This window comes from Eretmochelys imbricata, chromosome 1 (assembly GCF_965152235.1).
Source record: "Eretmochelys imbricata isolate rEreImb1 chromosome 1, rEreImb1.hap1, whole genome shotgun sequence".
NCBI lineage: Eukaryota > Metazoa > Chordata > Testudines > Cheloniidae > Eretmochelys > Eretmochelys imbricata.
In genome coordinates, this window is record NC_135572.1 from 199,744,938 (window position 1) to 199,767,141 (window position 22,204).

General features: G+C 45.1%; 1 protein-coding gene across 4 annotated transcripts in view; it reads right to left on the reverse strand.

Annotated features, from left to right (window-relative positions):
• ST3GAL6 (ST3 beta-galactoside alpha-2,3-sialyltransferase 6) overlaps nt 1–22,204 on the reverse strand; it is a 96,959-nt gene that overhangs the window by 51,726 nt on the left and 23,029 nt on the right. Inside the window, exon 1 of one of the 4 annotated variants that reach the window (XM_077821724.1) lies at nt 2,630–2,706. The exons of the other annotated variants lie outside the window; for them this stretch is intronic. The gene's annotated coding sequence lies outside the window, so the exon portion shown is untranslated. Of the gene's footprint in view, nt 1–2,629; nt 2,707–22,204 lie in introns of those variants that run through there. 4 annotated transcript variants of the gene reach the window in all.

Below are 22,204 nucleotides of genomic sequence, written 5' to 3' on the forward strand. Positions count from 1 at the left end.
GGGTGAAAGCTGGAGGCATGTAGGTAGGAATAGCGGTCAGTAGGTTTCCAGTATAGGGTGGTGTTTATGTGACCATCGCTTATTAGAGCTGTAGTGTCCAGGAAGTCAGGTTTCAGAGTAACACCCGTGTTAGTCTGTATTCGCAAAAAGAAAAGGAGTACTTGTGGCACCTTAGAGACTAACCAATTTATTTGAGCATGAGCTTTCGTGAGCTACAGCTCACTTCATCGGATGCATACCGAAACACGGTATGCATCTGATGAAGTGAGCTGTAGCTCACGAAAGCTCATGCTCAAATAAATTGGTTAGTCTCTAAGGTGCCACAAGTACTTCTTTTCTTTTTGTCCAGGAAGTGGATCTCTTGCGTGGACTGGTCCAGGCTGAGGTTGATGGTGGGATAGAAATTGTTGAAATCATGGTGGAATTCCTCAAGGGCTTCTTTTCCATGAGTCCAGATGATGAAGATGTCATTAATGTAGCACAAGTAGAGTAGGGGCATTAGGGGACGAAAGCTGAGGAAGCGTTGTTCTAAGTCAGCCATAAAAATGTTGGCATACTCTGGGACCATGCGGGTATGCATAGCAGTGCCGCTGATTTGAAGGTATACGTTGTCCCCAAATGTGAAATAGTTATGGGTGAGGACAAAGTCACAAAGTTCAGCCACCAGGTTTGCCGTGACATTATCGGGGATACAGCTATCAAAACAGAGACTCTCTGACCCACCCACCTACACAGCAGAAGACAATGATACATTGGTAAGTAACAAATACTAAGAGCCTGATTCTCCTCCCACTTCAATCAGTGCACATCAGGAGTGAATCAGCTGAAGACAATGGGTCAGATTTCAGCAGTAGCAAATCACTGACTTCACTGATTTCATTGACTTCAGTGGAGCTATGCCAATTTATATCAGCTGAGGATCTGGCCTAGTGGAATCAGAACTGTGTAAAAGCAGTGCAAATGAGAGGCAAATAAGCCCCTAAATGCTTTTGTTAGAACTACTAATGAATTCTAAATAGAAAAAAAAAGTTGAATTCTCAGCTCATAAACTATATTTCAGTTTAGATTTTAAGCATTGGAAAATGTTTATCTATGTTTTTAATAACTACTTTGTATCCCTTTACCCTTGCAAAGAAATTTACTAAACAAAAGAACACAAGTCAGTCATAGTCAAGAGGCATTTTACAAAATGTCACTATTTTCATTTATATAGAAATTCCATATGGAACAGCTATGTTAAAAGACCATCACCAAGGTTGCACAGTGAAGCATTCAGAAGTTAGACAATGCCAGAATTAAAGGTTGCTCATGCAACCTTAACCTTGCCCCTTTATGAATTATGCATTATGATACAGTCTTTAATCACATGCTAAAATACTGTTTTTTCCACAGGATGCAAGAAGTTTGTGCGGTGAATTATGCTGTTATCCATAGGATCCTTGCCTCATTTGCTGAAGAAATTAGGTTGCATTTTTAACATTGACAGCATTTACTGGTTTTACTCCCCCAATCAATCAATCAATCAATCAATAAATACACACAAAGCAAACATCAGACATGGACAATTTCAGACCCAAAGGTTTCAAGAAAATAAGCAATTGAAGACAGAGGGTTTTGATGCAAAAAGTGTTAGGCAACCAATGTGTGCTGCCTATATCAGATGAAAGATGTCAAGTTATCTTTGGCTTGGCTTGCATCAAGAGCCACTTTAGTGGGACTCTGAATGGTATGGGCACAATGGTTTGAGCTATGAATGATCAGAAACCAAACTGATAATGATGAAGAGGATTTGGGGACATTCTACCCTCATTTATCCCTAGGTTACTCACCTGGAGCCAATGGGGTGGTATCGACATAACTGAAAGCAGAAGTTGCCCAAGGTAACTTTTTCTTTTAAGGGACTTTAAAAATCCATTGCATAATTCAAGTCCTCCCCCCGAGACTGGTTTGATAAATGGAACCAGAATTAAAAGATGTAACGATCTAGGCTCCAGTGAGTGGGGTATTGCTATTAAGTTACAAGGGAGAACCTACAGGAGCAGGGATCATTTGTATTACATTGAAAACCATGCTATCCTTTCCCAATAGTGGGTTTTATCCACTGAGGACACCAGAGGTATGTAGGCAGACTTGGCTTTGCCCACCACATTTTTAGTTCGTATAACCTTTAATTGTGGCTGCAAACTGGATCAGAGTGAAATACTGTGTATCAGTTTTACCTACCACTTTCAGAAGACACCATTCCTCCACTAATACGATCCTACCTTCAGAAATACCAATACACTTCCAAATACCGTATTCAATCAGTTACTAGCCATGTACACACACACACACTCCTACCTATAATAAACCATGTTTATCTGCTACATAGAAACAAATGAACATATGTCCAAATATCACAAAAGCAGGACTAAGACCTGAGCATTTAGAAGTGCTATAAGCTGGAGAACAGGCTATTTGCTAGCTAATGTGAAATTAGTTGATGGTTTCATCCCAGTTTCCTATCAGACAAGTAGCCAGAACACACACAAAGGATTAATAATTAATAATTAACAAAAAGGATTAATAATAAAAGAGGCCAAGGATAAAATGGCCCATGATATCTCTAGGCCTGGGGAGTTCAACCTGCCTTGCTCTTCGTGATAGGTGAGTAAGCAGAGGGCTTAAATAGTGCTGTCCAAACTTTCACAAGCACTTCAAAAATACCTACAAGAAAAGGAAAAGAAATGTGATAAGCCAGTGTCAGACATTCTTTGCATTAGTTGTTTACAGTTCTTTGCTGAGTAATTTTCTGTGACTGGATATGTGGTTTTGAAGTAAAGAGAGAACCATGGGAATTTCTAATAAGGAGCCTAAATAAACCTTTGCAAATTTACTTTATCTACTACCCAGTGTAAATGTAGGAAAACTAAGCTAGCAGATTCTATTACTATATTCGGAGAGCCTTCCACATATTCAAGTGACAAAGTATCCAGATACCCAAGATTGCTCTATGTCGGCTCTGAACACAAGGGCCTTAGCCTGCTCCCACTGGCTTCAAATACAGACATACTCAGAATAGATCACACTCTATACTTAGTAAGGAGATGTATTTGTAAACAGTGTAGCCACCCTTTTTCCTTGGGATAGGGAACCAGCATCCCTGCTGGGGCCACATTTTCATTTGCAATTAGTCTTTACTCTTCTGTGTCAATAAGTACAGTGCCTGAGGGCAGGGTGCAACAACTTCACACCAATTGTGTGCCCTATCAAGCATTCTCATAATGATAATTTACATGTATGGTGTGGTCACTCCATTGTATAATAAGTGTGTGCAGAAGCAGCTACAAAACCTAAACTGAGTAACCATGTGATGTGGCCACCCTTTTCCTTCCTCAACCCTTCCTCTGCTCCCTACTGCCTGTTACCCTTACTCATCGCAGCATGTCTAAGAAATGATAAACTCTTAGGCCAGTCTACACTACAAACCTGTATGAGTTTGAAAAATCCACACCCCTGAGCAACGTAGCTATACCAACCTATCCACTCATGTAGACAGTGCTGTGTCAGTGGAAGGGCTTCTCTCTTCAACATATCTACCACCTCTCAGGTGGATTATCTACACCAGCATTTCTCAAACTGGGGTACTCCAGGGACCACGTGAGCCCCGCTGATCAACTCCTCCCCCTCCCTCCCAGAGCCTCCTGCACACTGGGGAACAGCTGTTCAGCAGGGTGCAGCAGGTGCTGGAGGGAGGGGGGAGTGGGGCGCGTTCAGGGGAGGGGGCAGAAAGAGGTGGGGAAGGGGCAGGAATGGAGCGGGGTGGGAAGAGGGGGGTGGGGCCTTGACGGAAGGGGTGGAGTGGGGTTGGGGCCTAGGGCTGAGTGCGGGGCTTAGAGGTCCACGAAAACATTTAAATCAAAATGGGGGTACTTGGGCCGCTAAAGTTTGAGAACCGCTCAACTACACCAATGGGAGAAGCTCTTCTGCTGGTGTAGTCGCATCTTCACGAGCAGATCGAGGGACGTGATCGTTCCCCTCTATTCGACATTGGTGAGGCCTCATCTGGAGTACTGTGTCCAGTTTTGGGCCCCACACTACAAGAAGGATGTGGATAAATTGGAAAGAGTCCAGCGAAGGGCAACAAAAATGATTAGGGGTCTAGAACACATGACTTATGAGGAGAGGCTGAGGGAGCTGGGATTGTTTAGCCTGCAGAAGAGAAGAATGAGGGGGGATTTGATAGCTGCTTTCAACTACCTGAAAGGGGGTTCCAAAGAGGATGGCTCTAGATTGTTCTCAGTGGTGGCAGATGACAGAACGAGGAGTAATGGTCTCAAGTTGCAGTGGGGGAGGTTTAGATTGGATATTAGGAAAAACTTTTTCACTAAGAGGGTGGTGAAACACTGGAATGCGTTACCTAGGGAGGTGGTAGAATCTCCTTCCTTAGAGGTTTTTAAGGTCAGGCTTGACAAAGCCCTGGCTGGGATGATTTAACTGGGAATTGGTCCTGCTTCAAGCAGGGGGTTGGACTAGATGACCTTCTGGGGTCCCTTCCAACCCTGATATTCTATGATTCTATGATTCACTAATGTGCTACAGCTGCACCCATGCAGTTGTGCCGCTGTTGTGCTGTATGTGAAGACAAGCCTTTAGGGGCTCACAGGGGTTTCTTCCTTGTGCCTTCTACCTTATCAGTTCTATGAAGTGGATTTTGGGTGCAATTTAAATAAATAATACCAGTGTTGCAAACTCTCGCAATTTCATCGCGAGTCTTGTGATATTTGGTGTTTTGCTTCAAATCCTAGCTGCAGCAATTAAGAGATTACATGAGAATCTCAGCTTTCTTTAAAACAAAGTAAGCTTCCAGCCCTCATAGTTGTGGAGAAAAGCTGAAAATGTGGAGTGAGTGCAACCTAAAAGTTCAAAAGCCAGTTGCAAAAAACAAAACCAAACTTTTTCGTTGTTGCTGTTGTTTTTTAATCTCATGGATATTTAAGCCAATCTGGTGGGGGGGGGGGGAAGGCACAACTCATGATTTTTGACTGCTTGAGGTAGCAATACTGTAATACAAAACTTTATATTGTTTTCCTGTAGTTGGCGCCGCAGTACATTTCCTGTGGGCCTTCTGCTCATTAAGATAAACACAGGCAGTGCTAATTCCAGAACTTAATGTTTAAAAAGAACTTCATAAACTGCCAAAACACATACCCAGTAGAGTAGGTTTAAAGAATATATTTATACTGCTCAGTTAGTGCATTGCATTAATTCTGACTTTTTCTATTGTTTACTATCTGTTCCAAAATATCATTGCATAGTTTGATATCTCTGCTCTTTTTCAGGAAGGAAATACTGTCATGGGCATTACACAAAAGTGTTGTGGTAGGGCCTTAGCTTGCTAATCTTATTTTATTATATTTACCTAGTCCTGAACTCTCTTCCCCTTTTTTGCCATTTTCCCTTGCTTTCAGTGCCATTCTGACATCGATTTAGCAAGAGACAGAGCGTTCTTTTTTTAAAAAAAAATTATATGTTTAAATGAAGCTGGGAAATGAATTGAATATCATCATGAACCATCTCTGAATTAACACGCCATTTCCTGGGTTTGGGACTAGGACAATGTTTTGTTCTCCAGCTGTGCATGGTCAGTTTAATAGTGTCTTAGTTCAACTTACTTACATAATATTTCTAAATGGGCAAGTCGTTCTAAATCTGCTTCAAAGATTTCCACACTAAGCCATGACTGCCCGCATTGAGAGTCTACTGTGAAAATGGCATCGTTGGTTTCCTGCTGGTGTGTTGCAACAAAAGTGCTCCTATTACAAGTTAAACAAAAAAAAAAAGAAAAAAAAAGTTTCCCCTATGTTAGATCCACTGATCTGGACAGAATTTATAACGTATGGGTATTCCTGTCCAATCCATCTGAATGATAGGGGAAGAGATGGTTTTGTTTGTTTGCTTTGCAGAAGCTGAAACCTCCTCTTGCTGGCACACTACTGGATGAGCCATGCACTCCCACAGACACTGCCTCCATTGAAAACAGTATGTACTTCCCCACAGTGAGTGAGCTTTCTGTAGGGGATTTTTTCCACGTAGTTCTCCAGGAACAGAACGTAGTGCTTCAGAAGCAGGGAGGAGGGGGGCTGGAATTTCCTTTGCAACAGGTATTTTCCCCAGTACTTATTCTCCACCAGTGGTGTTCAGCAGGGAAGGTGGTAGATGACAAGACTGACATCTTGTGGTTCTGTATTTCACCTGCTATTGCAGCCAGCAGTTTAGCTGTGCATTGCTGCACAGTACATTGGGGGCACTCAGAAGGGTCAGTAAGTTGTTTTTAGTATCTGAAGGCTGGCCTGCCTTTATTTCAGGATCAGGTTGGTATCACATTAGGGACTGCAACAGTATAGTGTTTATAGAGCAGGGGCAGGCAAACTTTTTGGCCTGAGGGCCACATCGGGTTTCCAAAATTGTATGGAGGGCCCGTCAGGGGAGGCTGTGCCTCCCCAAACAGCCAGACGTGGTCCGGCCTCCACCCCCATCTGACCCCCCCCCCGGCTTTTCCCTCCCAACAGCTCCCCCGGGACCCCTGCCCCATCCACCCCTCCCTGTCCCCTGACCACCCACAGACCCCCCCCACCGCCCCATCCAATCTCTCCTCTCATTCCTGACTCCTCCCTCTCCCCCCAAATCAGGTCCTCTGCCCCATCTAACCACCCCTTCTCCCTGTCCCCTGACTGCCCCTAGAACCCCCGCCCCTGACTGTCCCCCACTACCCCATCCAACCCCCCCCCTCCTTCCTGACTGCCCCCCCAGGACCCCTGCCCCCATACAATCCCCGTTCCTCATCCTCTGACTGCCCTGACCCCTATCCACATCCCCATCCCCAACCATCCCCCAAACTTCCCTGCCCCCTATCCTACCCAACCCCCGCTCCCTGCGCTGTCTGGAGCACCGGTGGCTGGCGGCGCTGGAGCCAGCCACACCACCGCGCAGCTCAGAGCATTGGGTCAGGCCGGGCTCTGCAGCTGCACTGCCCCAGGAGCTCACAGTGCCCAGAGCATTGTGCCGGCAGCACAGTGAGCTGAGGCTACGGGGGACGGGGAACAGCAGGGGAAGGGCTGGGGGCGAGCCTCCCAAGCCAGGCGCTCAGGGGCTGGGCAGGAGGGTCCCGCAGGCTGGATGTGGCCCAGGGGGCATAGTTTGCCCCCCTCTGTTATAGAGCCAACACAACCATTCTGCTCCCCATCAGCACAGCCTGCCAGCCGGCTCAGATAAGGGAAAGCAAAGCACCTCCAACTGGGCCCTGCACAGACAAACACCATCATGGTTTCATTTTGTCCCAAGGCTTTAGGGAGACTTCTGCATTAGCACCTGTTTTACACATACTTGCACTTCCCTACTCCACGCTGCTTCTGAGGCCAGTAACTCACCCCAGACTGGTATATCCTTGGGCTCAAAGCACCTTGTGAAGAATGCAAGGCTAAGTGGAAATTTATTCTAAGCCTTCTTCTCACTCTCAACCTGCCTTCATTTTCATAAGCAAGGTGATTTTCTGAATAAGAAATTTAGCTGGTGTCTGGCACCCAGCAAGTAGTCACCATGGCTGGCTCAGTTTATGTCATAGGCAGAGTACAGAGTCTTAACACTAGCACCTTCTCATCTTAGAAGACCCTCTCCCTCCTTGGCCCATCAACACCTTTAAAGAAAACAAACCACGCTTGTCCCTAATCAAATCAGGGATGGTTTAACACTTTGTCATTTCATGCAAGATCAGTGGTTAAATGGGCTGCTTGTCTGTTGGCACCCCTCTCTTCTGAGATAGAAAAGCAAAAACAAGAGAACTGATACGAAACACTTTGCACTGTATTGTATCCTGGATTGTGCATCTTTACTCACAGCCACAGCAATTGAGTGAAGAAAACCCATACAACCAACTGGCCCCAACCTACATATTCACAACGTGCCACAGTTTTGTTCCACCCTAAGCTCCTAAATAATTACCTCTAGGGCAAGACACAAAGTCCATCCCAGCAGATCAGGCACCCTTCCAACTCTCAGGTCATGTCTACACTACACAATTAAGTCAACCTAACATAGGAATTATTGTGGTTTTTCATAGCCACACGACCCTCCTTCTGTCAGTGGTGCACATCCTCACCAAGAGCACTTGCACCGACTTAAGGCGGGGTGCGGGGAAGGCCTGAGAGCCCAGATGGCAGTTGGGCTCCAGCTGGGAGCTCTGCCGGGAGCCCACAGCCCAGGCTCTCAGTGCCCGGCTGTGAGGCTTAAGCAGTCATCAATGCTGGGGCTCACAGCTGGAACCCCCCAACCCCCTATTTGAAAACGGGCACCCTACAAGTAAAAGTAGTGTCTATACAGATACTGCTTTGCCTGAACTACATAGACCTAAGCCTTACGCCACTCATCCAGTTAGATTTACTAGGTCAGCGTAGCGGGAGAGTTACAGCGGGGGGAAGAACTCGGTAGCGTGTATGCTTACATAGTTAGATCGACATAAGTTGCCTTATGTTGACTTAACTTTGCAGTCGAGACACGCCCTCAGTCTTGCTCCAAAATCATGGTGGAGAAAAAAACAGCCACCTCCTCTCAACCCACTCAACCTTGGAGGTCTCCTATATCAACAAAGTTCTCATCCTCTCCCAATTTACCATCTTTGACTCTTACATGTAGGCGAGAGAAGCCAGTCAACACAATCCATCCCCTTTTCCACGGGCGTGCAAAAGCCCTGGAGTACTGCCATTGGGTGCATTCAGCAACAGAGCTACAGGAGGACTGTGCAGCTTGTCTTGTTCCCTTTGCAGCTTTCTTGCCTTGCTCAGAATCTCTTGTTCCCTTTGCAGCTTCCTTGCCTTGCTCAATCTCTTGTTCCCTTTGCAGCTTCCTTGCCTTGCTCAGAATCTCTTGTTCCTTCCCTGTCTATCTAGGATCTACTGCTACCACCCCCCAATTCATGTTGCTTCCCCTCTAGCTGAATTCGGTGACGTACTACAGCCCAGCAGCTTTTGCATTTGCAAGTTAGCTGGGGGGCAACAGACACAGATTGGGTGGCACCTGGTCACAGACAAGGAAGCTAGAGGTACCCCCCACACACACACACAGTATCCTGCATAACATGCTCAAAGACAGAGAGATTTCCCAGCGCTCTAAAAAAACCCACCTCCACAAGAGGCGTAGCTTCCAGTGCTGGGGCACTGTTTACACTGGCGCTTTACTGCGCTGAAACTTGCTAAGCTCAGAGGGGTGTTTTTTCACCCCCCTGAGTGAGAAAGTTGCAGCACTGTAAAGTGCCAGTGTAGACAAGCCCTCAAACTAGCATGGGTCTGACTACCTGAGCTGCAAGCACACCCCCGATTACAAAACCAGAAGGTGCAACTGATTAGCAACAGATCAGTGTGATTTCACTGGGTAAACTCAGCCCTGGTCTACACTAGGACTTTAGGTCGAATTTAGCAGCATTAAATCGATGTAAACCTGCACCCGTCCACACGATGAAGCCCTTTATTTCAACTTAAAGGGCTCTTAAAATCGATTTCCTTACTCCACCCCGACAAGTGGATTAGCGCTTAAATCGGCCTTGCCGGCTTGAATTTGGGGTACTGTGGACACAATTCGATGGTATTGGCCTCCGGGAGCTATCCCAGAGTGCTCCATTGTGACCGCTCTGGACAGCACTCTCAACTCAGATGCACTGGCCAGGTAGACAGGAAAAGAACTGCAAACTTTTGAATCTCATTTCCTGTTTGGCCAGCGGGGTAAGCTGCAGGTGACCATGCAGAGCTCATCAACAGAGGTGACCATGATGGAGTCCCAGAATCGCAAAAGAGCTCCAGCATGGACCGAACGGGAGGTACGGGATCTGATCTCTGTTTGGGGAGAGGAATCCGTCCTATCAGAACTCCGTTCCAGTTTTCGAAATGCCAAAACCTTTGTCAAAATCTCCCAGGGCATGAAGGACAGAGGCCATAACAGGGACCGAAGCAGTGCCGCGTGAAACTGAAGGAGCTGAGGCAAGCCTACCAGAAAACCAGAGAGGCGAACGGCCGCTCCGGGTCAGAGCCCCAAACATGCCGCTTCTATGATGAGCTGCATGCCATTTTAGGGGGTTCAGCCACCACTACCCCAGCCGTGTTGTTTGACTCCTTCAATGGAGATGGAGGCAATATGGAAGCAGGTTTTGGGGACGAAGAATGGTGATGATGATGAGGTTGTAGATAGCTCACAGCAAGCAAGCAGAGAAACCGGTTTTCCCGACAACCAGGAACTGTTTCTCACCCTGGACCTGGAGCCAGTACCCCCCGAACCCACCCAAGGCTGCCTCCTGGACCCAGCAGGCAGAGAAGGGACCTCTGGTGAGTGTACCTTTTAAAATACTATACATGGTTTAAAAGCAAGCATGTGAAAGGATTACTTTGCCCTGGCATTCGCGGTTCTCCTAGATGTACTCCCAAAGCCTTTGCAAAAGGTTTCTGGGGAGGGCAGCCTTATTGCGTACTTCATGCTAGGACACTTTACCACTCCAGGCCAGTAACACGTACTCGGGAATCATTGTAGAACAAAGCATTGCAGTGTATGTTTGCTGGCATTCAAACAACATCCGTTCTTTATCTCTCTGTTATCCTCAGGAGAGTGAGATATAATTCATGGTCACCTGGTTGAAATAGAGTGCTTTTCTTCAGGGGACACTCAGAGGAGCCCATTCCTGCTGGGCTGTTTGCCTGTGGCTAAACAGAAATGTTCCCCGCTGTTAGCCACAGGGAGGGGGGAAGGTTGAGGGGGTAGCCACGCGGTGGGGGGGGAGGCAAAATGCGACCTTGTAACGAAAGCACATGTGCTATGTATGTAACGTTAACAGCAAGGTTTACCCTGAAAGAGTGTAGCCACTGTTTTATAAAATGTGTCTTTTTAAATACCGCTGTCCCTTTTTTTTTCTCCACCAGCTGCATGTGTTTCAATGATCACAGGATCTTCTCCTTCCCAGAGGCTAGTGAAGCTTAGAAAGAAAAAAAAACGCACTCGCGATGAAATGTTCTCCGAGCTCATGCTGTCCTCCCACACTGACAGAGCACAGACGAATGCGTGGAGGCAAATAATGTCAGAGTGCAGGAAAGCACAAAATGACCGGGAGGAGAGGTGGCGGGCTGAAGAGAGTAAGTGGTGGGCTGAAGAGAGGGCTGAAGCTCAAATGTGGCAGCAGCGTGATGAGAGGAGGCAGGATTCAATGCTGAGGCTGCTGGAGGACCAAACCAGTATGCTCCAGTGTATGGTTGAGCTGCAGCAAAGGCAGCTGGAGCACAGACTGCCACTACAGCCCCTGTGTAACCAACCGCCCTCCTCCCCAAGTTCCATAGCCTCCACACCCAGACGCCCAAGAACGCGGTGGGGGGGCCTCCAGCCAACCAGTCACTCCACCACAGAGGATTGCCCAAAAAAAAAGAAGGCTGTCGTTCAATAAATTTTAAAGTTGTAAACTTTTAAAGTGCTGTGTGGCATTTTCCTTCCCTCCTCCACCACCCCTCCTGGGCTACCTTGGTAGTCATCCCCCTATTTGTGTGATGAATGAATAAAGAATCCATGAATGTGAAGCAACAATGACTTTATTGCCTCTGCAAGCTGTGATTGAAGGGAGGAGGGGCGGGTGGTTAGCTTAAAGGGAAGTAGAGTGAACCAAGGGGCGGGGGGTTTCATCAAGGAGAAACAAACAGAACTTTCACACTTTAGCCTGGCCAGTCATGAAACTGGTTTTCAAAGCTTCTCTGATGCGTACCGCGCCCTCCTGTGCTCTTCTAACTGCCCTGGTGTCTGGCTGCGCATAACCAACAGCCAGGCGATTTGCCTCAACCTCCCACCCCGCCATAAACGTCTCCCCTTTACTCTCACAGATATTGTGGAGCACACAGTAAGCAGTAATAACAATGGGAATATTGGTTTCGCTGAGGTCTAAGCGAGTCAGTAAACTGCGCCAGCGCGCCTTTAAACGTCCAAATGCACATTCTACCACCATTCTGCACTTGCTCAGCCTATAGTTGAACAGCTCCTGACTACTGTCCAGGCTGCCTGTATACAGCTTCATGAGCCATGGCATTAAGGGATAGGCTGGGTCCCCAAGGATAACTATAGGCATTTCAACATCCCCAGTGGTTATTTTCTGGTCTGGGAATAAAGTCCCTTCCTGCAGCTTTTGAAACAGACCAGAGTTCCTGAAGATGCGAGCGTCATGTACCTTTCCCGGCCATCCCACGTTGATGTTGCTGAAACGTCCCTTGTGATCCACCAGAGCTTGCAGCACTATCGAAAAGTACACCTTGCGGTTTATGTACTCGCCGGCTTGGTGCTCCGGTGCCAAGATAGGGATATGGGTTCCGTCTATGGCCCCACCACAGTTAGGGAATCCCATTGCAGCAAAGCCATCCACTATGACCTGCACATTTCCCAGGGTCACTACCCTTGATATCAGCAGATCTTTGATTGCGTGGGCTACTTGCATCACAGCAGCCCCCACACTAGATTTGCCCACTCCAAATTGATTCCCAACTGACCGGTAGCTGTCTGGCGTTGCAAGCTTCCACAGGGCTATCGCCACTCGCTTCTCAACTGTGAGGGTTGCTCTCATCTTGGTATTCATGCGCCTCAGGGCAGGAGAAAGCAAGTCACAAAGTTCCATGAAAGTGCCCTTACGCATGCAAAAGTTTCGCAGCCACTGGGAATCGTCCCAGACCTGCAACACTATGCGGTCCCACCAGTCTGTGCTTATTTCCCGAGCCCAGAATCGGCGTTCCACCGCATGAACCTGCCCCATTAGCACCATGATGCATGCATTGGCAGGGCCCATGCTTTCAGAGAAATCTGTGTCCATGTCCTGATCACTCACGTGACCGCGCTGACGTCGCCTCCTTGCCCGGTATCGCTTTGCCAGGTTCTGGTGCTGCATATACTGCTGGATAATGCGTGTGGTGTTTAATGTGCTCCTAATTGCCAAAGTGAGCTGAGCGGCCTCCATGCTTGCCTTGGTATGGCGTCCGCACAGAAAAAAGGCGCGGAATGATTGTCTGCCGTTGCTCTGACGGAGGGAGGGGCGACTGACGACACGGCTTACAGGGTTGGCTTCAGGGAGCTAAAATCAACAAAGGGGGTGTCTTTACATCAAGGAGTATTTCAGGCAGGACTTCACAGAGGGTTCCAATAAGAAATGGTGCACCTAAGTTATTGTTCTTATTGGAACAAGGAGGTTAGCCTGGCCTCTGATTGATACATGGCTAGATTTACCTCGCTGCACCTTCTCTGTGAGTGACTGCAGTGTGACCTAAAGGAATGAGTCCCCTAGATGGAAGAGGGGGGGAAGCAAATGAGTACAAAACAAAGCTGGTCTATTTCTTGTTTTGATCCACTCCATCTATCTTTTACCTCTTTGGCTGGCAGCAGATGGTGCAGAAGGACTGCATGCCATCCACATCTCATGGCTGCTCGGCAGAAGATGGTACAGTACGACTGCTAGCCATCCTCATCTCTTGCCTGACTGGCAGAAGATGGTACAATACGACTGCTAGCAATCCTCATCTCTTGCCTGCCCGGCAGAAGATGGTACAGTACGACTGCTAGCAATCCGTATCGCCTGCCTGCTCACCATAAGACGGTTCAATAGGACTGACTGCAGGACTAAAGAGAATGACCTGGTCAAGTCACTCCAAATTTAGTCCCTGCGCCCATGTCTGTCCAGGTGCTCCCAGCCGACGTGCCCAGGAGCACCTCGGACACGACGAGGACGGCTACCAGTCGTACTGCACCGTCTGCTGCCAGAAGGCAATGGGTTGCTGCTACTGTGTAGCAAAGCTGTACCGCATCTGCCAGCACCCAGGAGACATAGGGTGACGGTTACCTGAGCGGGCTCCATGCTTGCCGTGGTATGGCGTCTGCACAGGTAACTCAGGAAAAAAAGGCGCGAAACGATTTTCTGCCCTTGCTTTCAGGGAGGGAAGGAACGGGGGCCTGACGATATGTACCCAGAACCACCCGCGACAATGTTTTAGCCCCATCAGGCATTAGGATCTCAACTCGGAATTCCAATGGGCAGCAGAGACTGCGGGAACTGTGGGATAGCTATCCACAGTGCAACGCTCCGGAAGTCGACTCTAGCCGCGGTACTGCGGAAGCACTCCGCCGAGTTAATGCACTTAATGCACTTAGAGCATTTTCTGTGGGGACACACACACTCGAATATATAAAACCGATTTCTAAAAAACCAACTTCTATAAATTCGACCTTATTCCGTAGTGTAGACATACCCTGAGTGAAATGCAAAAAAGTAAAATCAACAGTTTAAGTGCTGAAAAGTAAATTAGATACCTACAGTTCTTTCAGTTCTTAATAACTATGGCAAAATATTCCTGTGTTCCTAAAATCAGTTACTTAAATAAATACTCTTTGGGGCATGGACCTTCATTCTGTTCTGTGTTTGTACAGAGCCTAGCACAATGGTGCATGTCTGGGGCTCACAGGTTCTGCTGCAACACAAATAACAATAAGTACCTTGGTTTTGCAGCGGTGCTGATCACCTGCTTTTCCCATTGAATTCTGAGGCAGTTTTGTGGTTCTCAGGCTGCTTATTTAAAAGGATAAAAATTTGGCATAAAATACCACAAATAATACGGGTAACGCTTTTTATTCCTCATATTTTTTTCCTTAACCTCACAGTAGCACTTTAACTTCTGTGGGTGGTATTTATTTTCAGACTAGTATCATAGCATTTCCCTCTCCCCCCCAAAAAATAATGTTAAAGGGGTGGCAATACCACTATAGTTACGGTTAATTCTATATTTCTGTTCAACAGTCAGTTATTCTAAGTGATCTAAAATCCACATGCCGACTTGCATTGTCTTGACATTTGCTGTGGCTCATAGGAATCCAGGATAGGGTTAGTGGTCCAAATTTGAGGTCATTTGAGCGAAGGGTTCCCAAGTTACCGTTCCCCTAAAAATATTACGGTACATCAAAATATTACCATGGTCTGTGTGCACACGCGTAGCACCTAGGACTCAAACCAGGGCTCTGATCTTCCCCAAACTGGTATCACCCATTCAGGATTGATCTCATCTAGTACCTAGCACTCACTGTCCCAATGAGGAAGTGGCCTGTTAACACTCTTCCAGTCATAAGGAGGAAAGGAAGGGGGACTAAGGCAAAAGCAGCGGAGGGGGTTGGTAGTGAGTGACAGATTGTTGTAATAAGCCATAAATCCAGTGTCTCTATTCAGTGCCTGATTTTTAGCATCTAGCAAAATTATCAATTTAAGCTCCGCGACTCATCTTTTGAAGGCATTGTGCAGGTTTCCTTTGAGGAGGAGGACCGAGGGGTCAGACAAAGAGTGATCACTTTGTGAAAAGGGTTCACTGACAGGTGATAGGGTGTTTTTGTCTTTTATCATTTTTCTGCGTGAGTTCACTTGAGGGTGTAATGAGATTGTCTGGTTTCAACCACACATTAAATTAAATGCCACAACAGCAACTATGTGGGTGAAACCAGAAAATCACTATACTCTCGAAGGAACTCACACAGAAAAATGTCTCTTAACCACACCCAGAAATGTTTACAAGTAGGCAGCTTATGCCATGCTGTTGTTTAACTTCCTGCTTGTTTTTCCAACGGTTGGATATTCTAAACCAACATATTCATACCATAAACATCCCAATAACCAGCTCATATAAGTTATGTCTACACTACAGCTGCTTCAGCAACAAAACACCTACCGCAAGACTCCAGCCAAGCTACAAAGCTGGTTTTAGCCAATGCTGTCAGCCAGCACATTAAAAGGACTATAAACAGTTAAAAAAGGACTGACTCTGGTCAGAGATGAGGCAGTTGCTGCTGAGAAGTTGTTCAGACTGACACAAAGACACCCATTGGGCATCTGAGGAAGTTAGACCTTCCGGAGCTTCCGTCAGGGAGATGGACGATAGCCGTGTGTACAATTTTTGTGGTGTTAAAATCCTTTTTCTCTAGTGTTATGCTTTATATCCCTACTGTTATAATTAAACAATACAGTACCCTGGTTAAGACTACTGTCTGGTCACTGCATTCGCTGCTGGTCACAGATGCCCGAAGGGAAGAACTGCAGATGCCAAACCCAGTTGGATCTGCTGGATAAGCTCAATCGATCCATGGGATGCTATAGCCCAGGACCTGATTTAAGACTGGGCGAATCATGCAGTTCCACCCCAGTTAGTAACGAGCATGAGCTCTGATGTCTGAATGGGTGTACCCAGAGAGACCAGAGAGGAAACAACGGTGCAGTTAGCCCTGTAACAGTGACACTGAGCATCAGGAAATGTAATGCACCAATTATAGAAATGGGGAAGAAAGCGAAAAAGTGTAAGTACTCATTCAGAAAAATGTCTCTGAAAATTTTAGGCTAGTAATTAAGCTACACTTTGGGGGTGCAAAGTCTCCCTTGAAGGAGTCAGTGAGATTGTGTCCTTGCTTACCACAGTCGTCTTGCAACGGACTTGTCAACCACTCTGGGAGACAATGAGATGGCCTCTCCTTGACAGTGTGGGAGCTACAAAGCATAACAACACTAGCTTAACAGTAACTATAATGCAAGATTGGATTCATGTTTTCTTCTCTGAGTTTGATGATGAAGGAAGACACGATCCTCACAGCTGGAGAATACATGGATAATTTTTCAACACAACAGCCCCTTTGAATTATTATTGAGACATATGTGTCTGTAATTATATTTATTCCATTCCAGACTTTCCTGATATAAGTTAGCTACCTCCAGGGTCAGGAGTTGAAGGATGATGGGGAGAGTCACCAAATTTTATAATATATTTGCAGATTGCAGCAGCTAATTACTGATCTGTATTGGGGTCAGTGTGGAGCCACAATGCCCCAGTCGGACCAATGGGAGACTCCCCAGTCCATGGGGGGCTGTGCCCACTGCACCACCTCTTAGAAGGGTGGAGTATTTGCTCCCCTCTGCAGTCAGCAAGCTCCAGGGCCCTGGGTAGAGGAGAGGGTCAAGGCCGTAGCTTCTGCCTTCTCCCTACTGCTTATGGGATGGCTCATATCCCAACGCAGTGGTAGGCAAAGGCGGCACGCAAGCTGATTTTCAGTGGCACTCACATTGCCCAGTCCTGACCACCAGTCCGGGGGGCTCTGCATTTTAAATGAAGCTTCTTAAACATTTTAAAAACCTTATTTACTTTACATACAACAATAGTTTAGTTATATATTATCGACCTTTAGAAAGAGACCTTCTAAAAAATGTTAAAATGTATTACTGGCACTCGAAACCTTAACTTAGAGTGAAAAAATGAAGACTCAGCACACCACTTCTGAAAGGTTGCCGACCCCTGCCCCAAGGAGGCACTAGCAGACTACCCTTGGGGCTGGCTTCTGTGAGAGGGTACAAGAGTTGAGAGTAAGCATATTGGCATCCTTCTCACCCACCCACCCCTTTTTGCACCTGCACTAGGAGCATCCATTTATAGCATTTAAATCAACACCATACAAAGTAAAACAACAACTCAGCTGGAGTACTGCATTCAGTTCCAGGCACTTCACTTTAGAAAAGATGTGGACAAACAAGAGAGAGTGTCCAGAGGAGAGCAACAAACAAGATAAAAGGTTTAGAAAACCTGACCTCTGAGGAAAGGTTAAACAATCTGCGCACGTTTAGTCTTGAAAAAGGAAGACAGAGGAGGGGACCCTTATAACAGTCTTCAAATACGTTAAGGGCGGTTATAAAGAGAACAGGGATCAATTGTTCTCCATGTCCACTGAAGGTCGGACAAGGAACAATGGGCTTAATCTGCAGCCAGGAAGATTTATGTTAGATATTAGGAAAAACTTTCTGATAGTAAGTGTTAGTTAAGCTCTAGAACAGGCTTCCAAAGGAGGCTGTGGAATCTCCATCACTGGAGAGTTTTAAGAACAAACACCTAGGGATGGCCTAGGTTTACTTGATCCTACCTCAGCAGAGCAAGCTGTACTAGATGACCTCTCTCAAGGTCCCTGGCAGCCCTACATATCCTCACTGCATTTTCCACTTTTATGCATCCGACGAAGCGAGCTGTAGCTCACAAAAGCTTATGCTCAAATAAATTGGTTAGTCTCTAAGGTGCCACAAGTACTCCTTTTCTTTTTGCGAATACAAACTAACACGGCTGCTACTCTGAAACCTATACTTCTATGACTCATGCCTCGCTAAATGTTGTAAAACAAAAAACAAACCACCAAGCTACTTACGGCATGCTCTACTGGAATCTTAGCTGTCGACTGAGAGCCTGATTTTTCAGAGATGCTGGGCACCTGAATCTCCATTTACTTCAACTAGAATTGTGGGTATTTTAGCAATTCTAAAATTCAGGTCAAACTGACATGTATGCATGTAAAATCTCAATCACAATACTATGTTACTATAAGCTTTTTTCCACGCTGCCATACCATAGATTATCCTCTAAATGTTCAGTTTTAACCAGATCAAGCTAGGTTTTCATTTATAAATTGCACATGATATAAAAGACACACTGAGAATTAACAATATAAACCCAGACAATTATGACTTCTCCTCAGCCATGTGTTAGGGCTCCCCCAATCCAACTGCTCCCTCTCTAACTCCTCTTCTAAAAAACCTTGGCAAATTAACAGGCCTTACTGCTTACTCTGAAGGTCAACAGGGTTTGAGTCAATTTAACTTGTTTCCCCATAAGTCTTGGCATGCAGCAGTAACATTGGACTGAGGCTTTCTTCTCGAATGTAAAAAATAAACAGAACACATGACAATAACTAAAGAGACATGCTGTACAATGTTTGAGAAAGCAGGAAGCAATTAATAGCAGGGCTGTTGATTAATCACAGTTAACTCACACAATTAACTCAAAAAATGATAAAAGAAATAGTATTTTTCAAGTCACTTCATACAAGTACAGTAGTGCAATCTCTATCATGAAAGTATAACTTACAAATGTAGATTCTTTTTCTTACATAACTGCATTCAAAACAGAACAATGTAAAACTTTAGAGCCTACAAGTCCACTCAGTCCTACTTCTTGTTCAGCCAATAGCTAAGACAAACAAGTTTGTTTACATTTACGGGAGATACTGCTGCCTGCTTCTTATTTACAATGTCACCTGAAAGTGAGAACAGGCATTCACATGGCACTTTTGTAGCCGGTGTTGCAAGGCATTTATGTCCCAGAGACGCTAAACATTTGTATGCCCCTTCATGCTTTGGCCACCATACCAGAGGGCATGCTTCCATGCTGATGATGCTTGTTTAAAAAAAAAAAATGCATTAATTAAATTTGTGACTGAACTCCTTGGGGAGAATTGTATGTCTCTTGTTCTATTTTATCCACATTCTGCCGTATATTTCATGTTATAACAGTCTCGGATGATGACCCAGCACGTGTTTGTTTTCAGAACACTTTCACAGCAGATTTGACAAAATGCAAAGAAGGTACCAATTTGAGATTTCTAAAAATTGCTACAGCACTCAACCCAAGGTTTAAGAATCTGAAGTGCCTTCCAAAATCTGAGAGGGCTGAGGTGTGGAGCATGCTTCCAGATGTCTTAAAAGAGGAACACTCAGATGTGGAAACTACAGAACCCGAACCATCAAAAAAGAAAATAAGCCTTCTGCTGGTGGGATCTGACTCAGATGATGAAAATGAACATGCGTCGGCCCATTCTGCTTTGTATCATTATCGAGCAGAACCTGTCATCAGCATGGATGCATGTCCCCTGGAATGGTGGTTGAACCATTAAGGGACATATGAATCTTTAGCACATCTGGCATGTAAATGTCTTGCGATACCAGCTATAACACTGCCATGTGAATGCCTGTTCTCACTTTCAGGTGACATTGCAAACAAGAAGTGGGCAGCACTATCTCCTGCAAATTGTAACCACACTTGTTTGTCTGAGCTGAAGTAGGAGTGAGAGGACTTGTAGACAGTAAAGTAATATATTGTTTTATCTTTGAATCCAGTTTTTCTCAACCTAATTCTACATTTGTAAGTTCAACTTTCATAATAAAGAGATTGCACTACAGTACTTGTATTAGGTGAACTGAAAAATATTATTTCTTTTGTTTTTACAGTGCAAATATTTGTAATCAAAAATAAAGTGAGCACTGTACACTTTGTATTCTGTGTTGTAACTGAAATCAATATATTTGAAAATGTAGAAAACATCCAAAAATATTTAAATAAATGTTATTCTATTATTGTTTAACAGTGCGATTAATTGCGATTAATTTTTTAAATCGCTTGACAGGCCTAATTAATAGCCTTGTACACATCTCGGCAGCGGATTACGCCTTCATGCACACTTCATTACTCTCTGACAAAGGGTCTGCTATCTGCAGTTCTGAAGAAAGAAAACATTCTAAAGGAAGGCACGTAGCAGAATCATTGTTTTCTATTCACATGGGTTGACACAGCCCAGAGTGTCAGGATCAAATAAACAACCCTTCACCATCCCAAAGAAAAACCCCCACAAAGTCTAAAGCCCAGTTGAAACCAGTCAAGTTTAGCTCAGCTTTGGGTCAAAATTCATGCAAACCCACTCAATTTCTACCAGAAACCACAAATCTACCAAAGTTAATTCAGAAAGTTCCCAATAAAACCACAAACCCAGGGAGTTTTCCCTGATTACATGTGGGAATGTTTCCCAAAGCCCTAGCTCCAGTCTCATTTTAAAAGAGGACACTGGCTTTTCCTTTTAATAATAAAGCGGAGATTTTCAGGACTGACTAGGAAATTTAGCCACACAGCTCCCACTGATTTTAATGGGAGCTGCGGATTTAGCCTCAGTTCCCATTAATAGTAAGGGGGAGTATATGTGGCTAAATCCCCTAGTTTCTTGTGAAAAACTCAGTCTAAATCCATAATAAATTGCATTTAAAATTGAAGAACAAAAAGAAAAGAAATTTGAATGCAAAATCAGGGACAAGAGGTGTGGCAATTTTGATTTAAAATATAAGTTGAGCTAAGTATTATTATTATTAATTATTTGTGATACCCTAGTGTCTAGGAGGAGAAGTCACAGACCAGGACCCCATGGTGCTAAAGGCTTAACTCTACCAAGAGTTAAATATGGCTCAGCTGCAGCAGTGGTAAATCTGGAATAACTCCATGTAGATATTCCTTCTCTCAATCATACCAGCACAAACCCAGAGTAATTCCATTGACTCAGTGGAGCTACTCCAGATTTTCACTGGTGTGAAAGAAAAAAGAATTTGGCCCTGAATATAATCATTACTGTTTGTTATACTTCTTTTGTAGTAACACCCGAAGGCCTGAATCAGAGCCAGGGTTCTATTATGCTAGGGCAGTGGTTCTCAAACTTTTGTACTGGTGACCCCTTTCACATAGCAAGCCTCCATGTGCAACCCCCATTATAAATTAAAAACACTTGTTTGTTTCTTTAACACCATTATAAATGCCGGAGGCAAAGCAGTGCTTGGGATGGAGGCTGACAGCTCGCAACCCCCCGTGTAATAACCTCACGACCCCCTAAGGGGTCCCGACCCCCAGTTTGAGAACCCCTGTGCTAGGGCATAGTAAAAACATATATGAAGCCATGGCTACTATGGTTAGGCTTGGAGGAATTAGATTTGTATTGGTAACGGTCAGTAAACATCAATTTCACCACACACCCACACCCACCCTCCAAAAAATATTTCCATCAATGACAACTGAAGTTTACAAATAGGGCAAAGTAAGAAAAACGCTGCTTAAGAACCTATTGGAGTTTGATTTAAGGATATTTAATTTGTATATTTTGACATGCAATGTTGACAATTTGCGTTTTAATGATTGTAAAGCTAACTTTTTGAATCTCAGTGTCTCCTGTCATTAAATAATAAGTCTGACCCCATCCATTGTCTGACCTGCCCCCATAATTTCCTTCAACTGTGAAGATTTGAATAGACAAAAATCTGGAAAAAAAATGCTTAAAAATAAACATTAATATTATCCATTGAAAGTTTATATAAAATTCTGCCAAGCACTCTGGAGAACTTACAGTCGAAGTATATACAGGGACATCTTTCATGTTCTTTGGAATTGGTTGGACTAGACGTGTTCAACCAGGGAGAATGCACCAAGGAAACAATACATTTGGCATACAGAGAGTTGGTATTTAGGAAATTTTCTTTTAAGTTAGCACTAAAGGAAAAGGGATCCTAACTAAAAACAATGCT